The following is a 10,407-nucleotide window of genomic DNA, read 5'->3' on the forward strand; positions in this document are numbered from 1 at the left end:
TTCCTCAGCTTAATCTCTAAAAACAGTGACCCCTAACAAGAGCCCGACTTTACTCTCCAAGCTACTTTCCCACCTGAATTTTTTTTTCTTTTTTTAATAACATAATTATTGATTCTTTGGGAATTTCACATCATGCACCCAAATCCCACTCACTTCCCAGTCCTTTGTACCCTCCCTTCACCCCGGTAGCATCCTCCCCCAAATCAATTAAAAACAAATCAAACACAAAAACTCACCTCACTCCTCCGTCTTTCCAACACCTCTTCATCCAGCCTAGTGGCACTGGATGCTGCGGTGTGTCACACAGGATACTCTTTTGTCCAATCAGAACCACCCGTAACATGTTCCTGGCCGTGAGACACGGAGGCCTCTGGCCCAGCATCATCACTGGACTCCCACTGAAGCTCCTCCCAGATAGCCTGCTGTGCCCTGGGTCATGGGGATCCTGCAGTGACTCTTCACAGAACCAGTCCTTCATGAACTCTAGCAGGTAATAGAGGGGGCAGATGTTAGGGTGGGTCAACCCAAGGTCCAAGATGTGGGTCTGGGTGGTAACTGAGCTGGTGGGTCTGGGCCACTGGAACTGCCCCCTCAGGCAAGGGACAGAGCAAGCTCTCCTAGACCCATGCCATTGAGGCTAGATTTCCCATGCCCATGATGAAGTGTGGGGCCGGGGTCATCCCTCCCGATTGGGGGGGGGGCGTAAGAGGGAGGGGTCTAGTTCTACAATTGGGGTGGGCCAATTCTGCTGTAGTGTCCAGCAAGGGGTCGGGCCAGCTATCCCAAGGGCCAGTGAGGAATGGGGTTGGCTTAGCACAAGCCCCTTGGATTTCAACACGCATGATTTCTATGAACCCCTATGGCAACACAGGCCATGGACATCATCACAGACCCCAGCAGCCGCAGGGGCACAGCCCCAGGCTTGGCCCTCAATAGCAGCTTGGGCCCACGCGTCACCAAGGCCCCGGTACTGACCACAGACCACCCAGATCAGTATGGCCCTTGTCAGCAGCAAGGTTCCCGGACACCAACATGGTCTCAGGTGGTTGTCCAGACCCAGGGCATTTGCACAACCTTCAGTGGTAACAGGAGCCACAGGACTGGGATATTTTTTTCTATTTAAAGTTTATCCAACTAAAATCTGAGTATTCTTCATACGCTCCTTGTTAGTTTCTCCTCCAACAGTGACTGAAATCAAGGGAGCCACTATCATTGTAGGGTTCTGCAGTGTGTCACCTAGTTCTTATGCTGAATACTCGAATGCTTGAAGAAAAATTGAGATTTAATTTATAAACCTTTGCAGTGCTTGGTCATTGTCTTAGTCACTGTCCTACTGCTTTGAAGAGGCACCATGGCTAAGGCAACTCAGAAGGGAAGCACGGAATAGAGGGTTTGCTGATAGTTTCAGAGGTGAAGTCTACTATCATCCGTGTGGGGAGTATGACAGCAGGCCTGGTATTGGAGAAGCAGCCGAGAGCTACACCCTGATCCACAGACAGCAGAGCAAAGAAATAGGAACTCAAAGCCCATCCGCAGTGACACACTTCCTCCAACACAGCAGACTGCCTCCTAATCCTGAGTTCCACTTCCTGGGGGCTAAGCATTCAAATATATGAGCCCATGGGAGTCATTCTCAATTCAAATTACCACAGACTCAAATCCACAAGCAGACATTTTACCCTGGAGCTCTGTCCTCACCTTGGCAGGAGCTCTGTCTCCAGAGAAGATGCATATCTTACTTTTCTCCCAACAAAGCTCAAGCCCCACTTTGGGGGTTGTTTTGTTGGTCTTTAATCTTGCCTGGGATCAAGTCCAAGGTCTTATAATGTCCTAGGCAAGTGCTGTGTCCCTGACCCACACCCCAAACCCTCAAGGCTTCTTATCAAAGAGTATTCCAAGCAACTTTTCCTACTCTATCCTGTCTCAGAGTTCTGTTGTTGTGATGAAACACCACAACCAAATGCAACTTGGGAAGGGAAGAATTTATTTGGCTTACACTTCTACCTCACTGTTCATCACTGAAGATAGAGCAGGAACCTGGAGGTGGGAGCTGATGCAGAGGCCGTAAAGGAATGCTGCTTACTGGCTTGCTCCTCCTGGTTTGCTCAGCCTACTTTCTTTTATACTGCCTAAGACCACCAGCCCAAGATTGATATCACACACAATGGGCTTGGCCCTCCCACATTGATCACCAGTTAAGAAAATGTCTTAACAATGCAGACACTAAGAGAGACTTACATAGATCTAATCTACACGGGAAGTAGAAAGTAGAAAAAGACAAGATCTCCTAAGTAAATTGAAAGCATGGGGACCTTGGGGGGAGGGGGGAAGGATTGAAGGGGAAGGGGAGAGGCAGGGAGGGGAGCAGAGAAAAATATAGAGCTCAATAAATACCAATAAAAAGAAGAAAAAAAATAAGAAAATAACTTGCAGGCGTATAGCCTACTCTTTAGAAGCATTTTTTTTTTCAATTGAAAGTCCTTCCTGAATGACTTTAACTTGTGTCAAGTCTACATAATCAGGACAGTCCTTATGTTTATTCAAAATAAAGAGCTGTATTTGAAGCAATGACATATTTTTTCCTATGGTGTTAATTCTTTCTCCAAAGTTCCAAATTCTCAGTCTAGAGGTTCAATGGTGCAAAAATTAAGTTAAAAAAATAATAATGACCTAAAGTATGTAACCAAACCAGATAATCCTCTTTGCTTTAATATATATATATATAATTTGTTTATTTTATATACAATATTCCTCCTGCATGTATGCCTGCAGATCTGATCTGCAGGGCACCAGACCTCATTATAGATGGTTGTTAGCTACCATGTGGTTGCTGGGAATTGAACTCAGGACCTCTGGAAGAGCAGCCAGTGCTCTTAACCTCTAAGCCAGCTCTCCAGCCCCTGCTTTATTCTTTTGACATTATCAAAACTTGCGATCAACTTCTGTACACACTTCACCCCCTGTAGCTTTGGCAAACATTTAGGCTTTAATTTCAGCCATTCAATATCTGCAAAATGGTGCTCAGATTATGCTCCAGATTAATATTGCCCACTATCATTTCGTTGCTTTAACATGAAATAAATGAATATGGATGCTCACAGTAGTTCAAGGACAGTAAAACACTACGTCATTTAAGAGTGTCTAGCTATTCTGTTATGTTTTCACCTTGGAGGAAAGGTAGCACCTAATGAAAATGTGAGTGTAATAGAAAGTTGCAAAATATGTCACATTTCTAAGTGACTGAGTAGTGTTAACAATACCTTCCTAGAAAACACAGACATAAAAAAGAAATCCCTGGGGAAAAAAAGCTGCAGTTTTCAGGCAGCTTGCTGAACTGCCTTTGTCTCCACGGAAACAATGCCAAGAAATTTGATGGAGCTCAGATCACCCTTGCAAAAGCGTAGCAACATCTCCCTCTGCTGTTTGCATTTCATCAGTGCAGGTTGTAATATCTCAACTCTTTTTTTTTTTTTTTTCGTTTTTTGAGACAGGGTTTCTCTGTGGCTTTACAGCCTGTCCTGGAACTAGCCCTTGTAGACCAGGCTGGCCTCGAACTCACAGAGATCCGCCTGCCTCTGCCTCCTGAGTGCTGAGATTAAAGGCATGTGCCACCACTGCCCAGCAATATCTCAACTCTTATTAATTTTTTCTCTTTGATTAGTTTGGCTAAGGGTTTGCCATCTTATTATCTTGTCAAATAACTGATCTTTTGTTTAATTAATTATACATGTACTGGATGCCAAGGAGAGAAACAGCAGGGTCATATGGCAGCTCTATTTTCACAGTTCTGAAATCTACACACCGGCTTCCACAGTGTGGCTATGAATCTACATCCTGCCAACAGTGAGCACAGATTCTTTTCTCTGCACAGTCTCTCCGGCATTTGTTGTCAGTTATTGATGACAGCCGTTCTGGGCTGGCTGAGGTGCTGTCTCAAAGTAGCTTTAATTTGCATTTCCCTGGTAGGGAATTTGGAACACGTTTAAAACCATCTATTGGCAATTTGTGCTTCTCATTTTTTTAAAAAAAAAACTGTTAAGTTCACGCGTTCATTTGATGATTGGCGGTTTTATTTCTTGATATTTAATTACTGTAAGTCTTTGTGAACCCTGGATATTAGTCCCTTGTCTGGAATATAGCTGGTGAAGATTCTGGCCCACCCTGTGTGGTGTTTGCTATGTGATAGCTCCCTCTGCTGTACAGAAACATTTTATTTTCATGTAGTCCAGTCTGCTGATACTTGGGGCAACTCCTGTGCTGTTCTCCTTAGGAAGCTCTTGCCTACCCCGATATCTTGAAGGTACCCCTGTGTTTTCTCATAGAAGCTTCAGTGTTTCTGGTTTTAAGTGAAGGTCTTTGGTCCTTTTTAATTGGTATTGAACACAGTGAAAGATATGAATTCAATTTTCATTCTTCTGCAGGTAAAAACCAGGATTTTCCAGAATCATTTATTGAATAGGCTATCTTTTGCCTCAATGTATATTTTTTTTTCTCCTTTCAAAAATTAAGTGGGCATAACTTTGTCGTTTTATTTCCAGGTCCTCTGTTCTATTCCACTGCTCTTCCTGTGCATGCGTTGTTGTTGTTGTTGTTGTTGCTGTTGTTGTTGTTGTTGTTGTTGTGTCTGGCCTCTAATGTTTAGCCATCTCTCCAGTCCTCCTGTTTACTTTTTGCCAGTACCAGGCTGTCTTCATTGCTATATTTCTTTCTTTTTTTAAAAAAAAAAGATTTATTTTATTCTGTGTACAGTGTTCTGTATGCATGTATGCCTGATTGCCATAAGAGGGCACCAGATCTCATCGATGGTTGTGAGCCACCCTGTGGCTGCTGGGAATTGAACTCAGGACCTCTTGAAGAGCAGTCAATGCTCCTAACCTCTGAGCCGTCTCTCTAGCCCTATTGGTATATTTCTAAAGTATGATTTAAAGTTGGGTATTGTAATACCTCCCGCTGTGTTCTTACTCCTTAGAATTGCTTTAGCTTTTCATGGACTATTGTGGTCACATGTACTTGTTCTGTTTTCTTTTAAACCTGTGAGAGATGATATTGGACTTTTGATAGGCATTGGATTAAATATACAAACAAATTTTGGAAATATAGTCGTGTTCACAAGATTAATCCTGCCAATCACAGAACATGAACTGTCTTTCCATCATCCAGTGCAGTGATTCTCAACCTTCCTGACACTGCAACCCTTTAATACAGTTCCTCATGTTGCGGTGATCCCCAACCATAAAGTTATTTCATTGCTTTATTATTACTGTAATTTTGCTACTGTTATGAATCATAGTGTAAATATCTGTGTAATCCAGTGGACTTAGGCAACCCTTGTGAAAGGATCCTTCAACCCCTGTTATGGAATGCTATTTTAAAGTGTGTATTTGTTTATGCTGTGGAACATTTGTTTAATGGTACAAAGATGTACTATATTCTTTTATGTTGCATTTCTTTAAACTCTATGAAGCTGTGCTACCTTGCCTGTCTAAAACATCTGGTTGGTCTAATAAAGAGCTGAATGGTCAATAGCAAGGCAGGAGAAAGGATGGACGGGGCTGGCAGGCAGAGAAAATAAATAGGAGAAAAGATCAAGGAGCAAGAGAACAAGGAGAGGAGGATGCTGGGAACCAGCCACGGAGTAGGAGTTTAAGGCAAGATTACAGAAGTAAGAAAAGGAAAAAAGCCCAGAGGCCAAAGGTAGATGGGAGAATTTAAATGAAGGAAAGCTGGCTAGAAATCAGCCAAGCTAAGGCCAGGCATTCATAAGTAATAAAAAGCCTCCATATGGGCTGGAGAGATGGCTCAGAGGTTAAGAGAACTGACTGCTGTTCCAGAGGTCCTGAGTTCAATTCTCAGCAACCACATGATGGCTCACACCCATCTATAATGAGATCTGGTGCCTAGAACACTATATATATATATATATATATATGTAATAAATTTTTTAAAAAAAGAAAGGGCATCAAGTGCTCACTTCTTCGGCAGCACACATACTAAAACTGGACCGAGACAGAGATTAGCATGGCCCCCTGTGCAAGGATAAGATGCAAATTCATGAAGCATTAAAAAAAAAAAAGCCTCCATATGATTTATTTGGTAGCTAGGTGGTAGGTCTCCAAAAGATCAAAGAGCCAAAAGAGCAATTAAAAAAAAACAACTGCAACCCCCCCCCCACACACAAGGGGTCATGACCCACAAGGTCTAGTTAACGTCTACGATTTTCTTTTCTAATATCTTGACATTCTCAGTATAGAAGTCTTTAGCTTTTAGGGGAGGCAGTTTGGAGCCGGTGTTGTCTGTGTAGCTTTGCTGTCCTGGAACTTGCTCCACAGACCAGGCTGGCATCGAACTCATAGAGATTCAGCTGCTTCTGCCTCCCAAGTGCTGGGATGAAAAGCGTGTACCACCAACGACGTCTGACTGAGGTCTTTAACTTCTTTGGTTAGATATGTTCCTAAATACTTATTTAGGGGAACTTATGGGAATACATTATTTTTCCTGATTTCTCCGAGAGCATACTGTTGGTATAAATGAAGGCTACTTTTCTAGTGAAAGACAGAAAGGGAGCGGATCTGGATGGGAAGGGAAGTGGGGAGGAACCGAGAGGAGTGGAGGAGGGGAAATTGTAATCGGCTATATTGTATGGAAAAATATGCTATATTCTTTCTTTTTAAAAATGTATTTATTTTTATTTTATGCACATTGGTATTTTGCTATGGGTGTTAGGTCCCCTGGAACTGGAATTAAAAGCAGTTGAGAGCTGCCATGTGGGTGCTGGAAATTGAACTCAGGTCCCCTAGAAGAACAACCAGTGATCTTAACACTGAGCCATCTCTCCAGCCCTCTCTATTTTCAATAAAAGGGAAAAATGAAAAAGTTAGAAAAATAACTTTTTTAAAAAGTGGGTGGTTTAAAAAGAAAGCAGGGCTACACAGAACCCCTCCCCTTTTTAAAAAAAGTTTATTTAACTTTATTTTATGTGGATTGGTGTGAAGGTATCAGATCCCCAGAAACTGGAGTTACAGACAGTTGTTAGCTGTCATGTGGGTGCTGGGAATTGAACCCCGGTTCTCTGGAAGAACTGCCAGTGATCTTAACTGCTGAGCCATCTCTCCAGCCCTGAAAAACCCCGTCTTGAAACAAAAGAAAACAAAACAAAAAAAAAATGGTCTTCTCATTTAACATGATTTAACTAAGAAAAAAAAAGTCTCTCATAGATGTGCCCAGATGCTTGGCTTTTAGTTAATTCCAGATGTAGTCAAGTTGACAATTAAGAACAGCCATCATACACCCAATTTCATCCTCTTTCTTTCTTAAAAAAAAACTAAACAAATAAAAAAGAAACACACACACACAATCACACAATCCACAAAAACGGGTAACAAAATAAACAAGCAAAAGACCAATAAGACAAAAAAAAAAAAAAACTACCAGAAAACTACTGAGTTTGTTTAGTGTTGGCTAGGTACTGCTCAGCATGGGGCCTACCCCCGCCTCTGATTTATAAACCCAGTGGACCTCCTTTGGAGAAAACTGATTTTTCTTTTGCAAGTGGCTGTCAATTGAAGATAACTTCCTGGTTAGGGAGGGGAGCTTGCCTTGACTTTCCCCCTCTCAGTGCTGGGACCCTGTCTGTCTGCATTTGATTTATGACATTATTTAGCTCCAGCATTTCTGCTTAGTTCTGCCTGGATGGCCTGTCTATTGGTGAGAGTGGGGTATCGAAGTCCCCACTACCACTATGTGATACATGATTTGAGCTGTAATGGTGTTTCTTTTATGAACTTGGTTGCCCTTATGTTTGGTGAGTAAATATTTAGAACTGTGATATCCTCTTAGTAAATTTCCCATTACTGAATGTGTAGTGCCCTTCCCTATCTCTTCTGATTTTTAGTTCGAAGTCTGTTTTGCTTCTTGGATCCACTTGTTTGGAACACACCATCCTTTCCCATCCTTAATGATGATGTGTTTTCTTAGACACGGCAGAATGATGGATCCTGTTGTTTTTTTTCTAATCCAATCTGTTAGTCTATGTCTTTTTATTGGGAAATTGAGACCATTAATATTCAGAGTTATCAAATGGGCAGTGTTTATTGATTCCTGCTATTCTGCTGTTATGGTGTGGGTTTTCTTCTCCTCTGATTGACAAATTTGGGATTATTTATTCCTTGTGTCTTCTTGCACATAGTTAACGTCTTGAGACTGAAGTCTTCCTTCTAGTGTCCTTGTGGAACTGGATTAATAGATAGAAATTGCTTAAATTTGGTTTTATTGTGGAATGTTTTTCTTTCTCGTTAGTTGTGATAGTTTTCCTGGGTATTCAAATCTGAGCTGGCATCTCTGGTCTTTCAGAGTTTGTACAGCGTCTCTCCAGACCCTCCTGGCTTCCAGAGTCTTCAATGAGAAATCAGGTGTTATTCCAAGGGGCCTATGTGTTAATTGGTCTTTTTCCCATTAAGCTTTTAATATCCTTTCTTTGATCTGTACATTTAGTATTTATTATTTGTCATGGGGAATTCTTTTTCTGATCCGGTCTCTTTGGCATTCTGTATGTTTCTCATACCTTGGTAGATGCCTCCTTCTGTAGATTGGGTAAATGTCCTTTTATGATTTTTTAAAGAAATATTTTCTGTGCCTTTGATCTGTGTTTCTGCTCCTATCACCAATTATCCACAGATTTGGTATTTTCATAGCGCCCCAGATTTCCTGGATGTTTTGTGCCTGGATGTTTTTAGATTTAACATTTTCCCTAACTGAGCTATCTATTTCTTTTATCTTGTCTTCCACACACCTGAAATTCTTCCATTAAAAAAATTTATTTATTTAAACAATCTTTTCTATTGTTTTCTGAGGCACTCCTTCCACTCCCCACCCTATCCCCCCATCTCCTCCTCAGAGAAGGTAAGGCTTCCCATGGGGAGCCAACAATGTCTGGCACATCACTTTGGGGCAGGACCAAGGCCCTCCCCGCTATAACTAGGCTGAGCAAGGTATCCCTCCTAAGAGAATGGACTCCAAAAATCCAGTTCAAGCACTAGGGATAAATCCTGGTCCCACTGCCAGTGGCTGTTTTTGTGGGTTTCCCCATCATGGGGTGTTGACTCCTTTGTTCATATTATTGCTCCTCCCTCTCTTCAGTTGGACTCTGGGAGCTCCACCCAGTGCTTAGCAGACTGCATCTGCTTCTACCAGTTGCTGGATGAAGGGTCTATGGTGACAGTTGAGGTAGTCATCAATCTGACTACAGGGCAAGGCCAGCTCAGACACCCTCTCCACTATTGCTTAGGGTCTTAGCTGCAGTTATCTTTGTGGATTCCTGGGAATTTCCCTAGTGTCAGGTTTCTCACTAGCCCCTTAATGGCTTCCTCAATCAAGATATTTCTTTCCTTGTTCTCCCTCTCTGTCCTCCTCTCATCTCAACTGTCCTGTTCCCTCGTGCTCTCTTTCCCTCTTCCCTCCCCCTCCTCTTCCCTCCTTCCTTCTCTCCCCCCAATCCCCAGCTCCCAATTTTCTCAGGAGATCTTGTCTATTTCCCCTCCAATTTTTTTTTTTTTGGAGACATGGTTTCACTAAGTAACCCTGGCTGGCTGTTCTGGAACTTACTCAGTAGACCAGGCTGGCCTTGAACTCACAGAGATCTGCCTGCCTCTGCTTCCCTCTGCCTCCTGAATGTTGGAATTAAAGGCAGGCATACGCCACCACACCTGACTTCTTCCACGCCTTGTAAAGTGTTGGTGAGATTATTTTGTTTACTTTGTAAAATCTTTATTTCCAGTTTTATTTGTTTCAGTTTTCAGTAGTGATTCTATCTCTTTCTGAAATTCAACTTTCATGTCTTGAATTGTTTTATTTCGTCCCATGGTTTGCTTTATGCCACCGAAACATTTATTCGTATCCCTTAAGGTCCTCGAACATACTGGTGGTTGCTATTTGGAAGTTCTTGTCTTGTGTTTCAGCTCTATCATCACACTTACTAGGGCCTGATGGCTTCTGGTGAGGGCATAGTGTCTTGACTGTTCTTGTTTGTGTTTTGTCTGGAATCAGGCATCCGGACTTACATTTGAAGTGTTTCTGGTGTCCGTATTTGGTGGTGTCTTTGTTGGGTGGGTGTTCCATTCTTTTGTTGCTGTTGCCCTCTGGATCCTAGGCATTGTGCCGGCTGTGGGCCTCTGCGGGTTGGTGGGTGACAGAAAGGATGTAGATGGCCTAGGAGGAAAGGTTGAGAGGGGCTTCGGGAAAGAGCTGAGATCTGTAGGAAATGCAGGTGGATGGGAGTAGAGGCTCCTGCAAGCTGGCTGCTCCAGGACCAAGTGTAAGTCTGGAGAGAACCTGACGGAGGACCGCCGAAGTGGCCTACCGAGTTCCAGCCTACTGGAGTCCCAAGGTCCCCGGTAGAAAGTGTTTCTGGAG

At 42.7% G+C, this 10,407-nt stretch overlaps 1 non-coding gene across 1 annotated transcript; it reads left to right on the top strand.

Moving 5' to 3' along the window:
• The first annotated feature begins 5,963 nt into the window (after positions 1 to 5,963).
• On the top strand, positions 5,964 to 6,071 carry LOC125405464 (U6 spliceosomal RNA). Its single transcript, XR_007233574.1, has one exon. It is a non-coding gene; the product is annotated as a U6 spliceosomal RNA (small nuclear RNA).
• The last annotated feature ends 4,336 nt before the right edge of the window (positions 6,072 to 10,407 follow it).

The sequence above is a fragment of the Myodes glareolus genome, chromosome 12 (genome assembly GCF_982192425.1).
Source record: "Myodes glareolus chromosome 12, mMyoGla1.1, whole genome shotgun sequence".
Lineage (NCBI taxonomy): Eukaryota > Metazoa > Chordata > Mammalia > Rodentia > Cricetidae > Myodes > Myodes glareolus.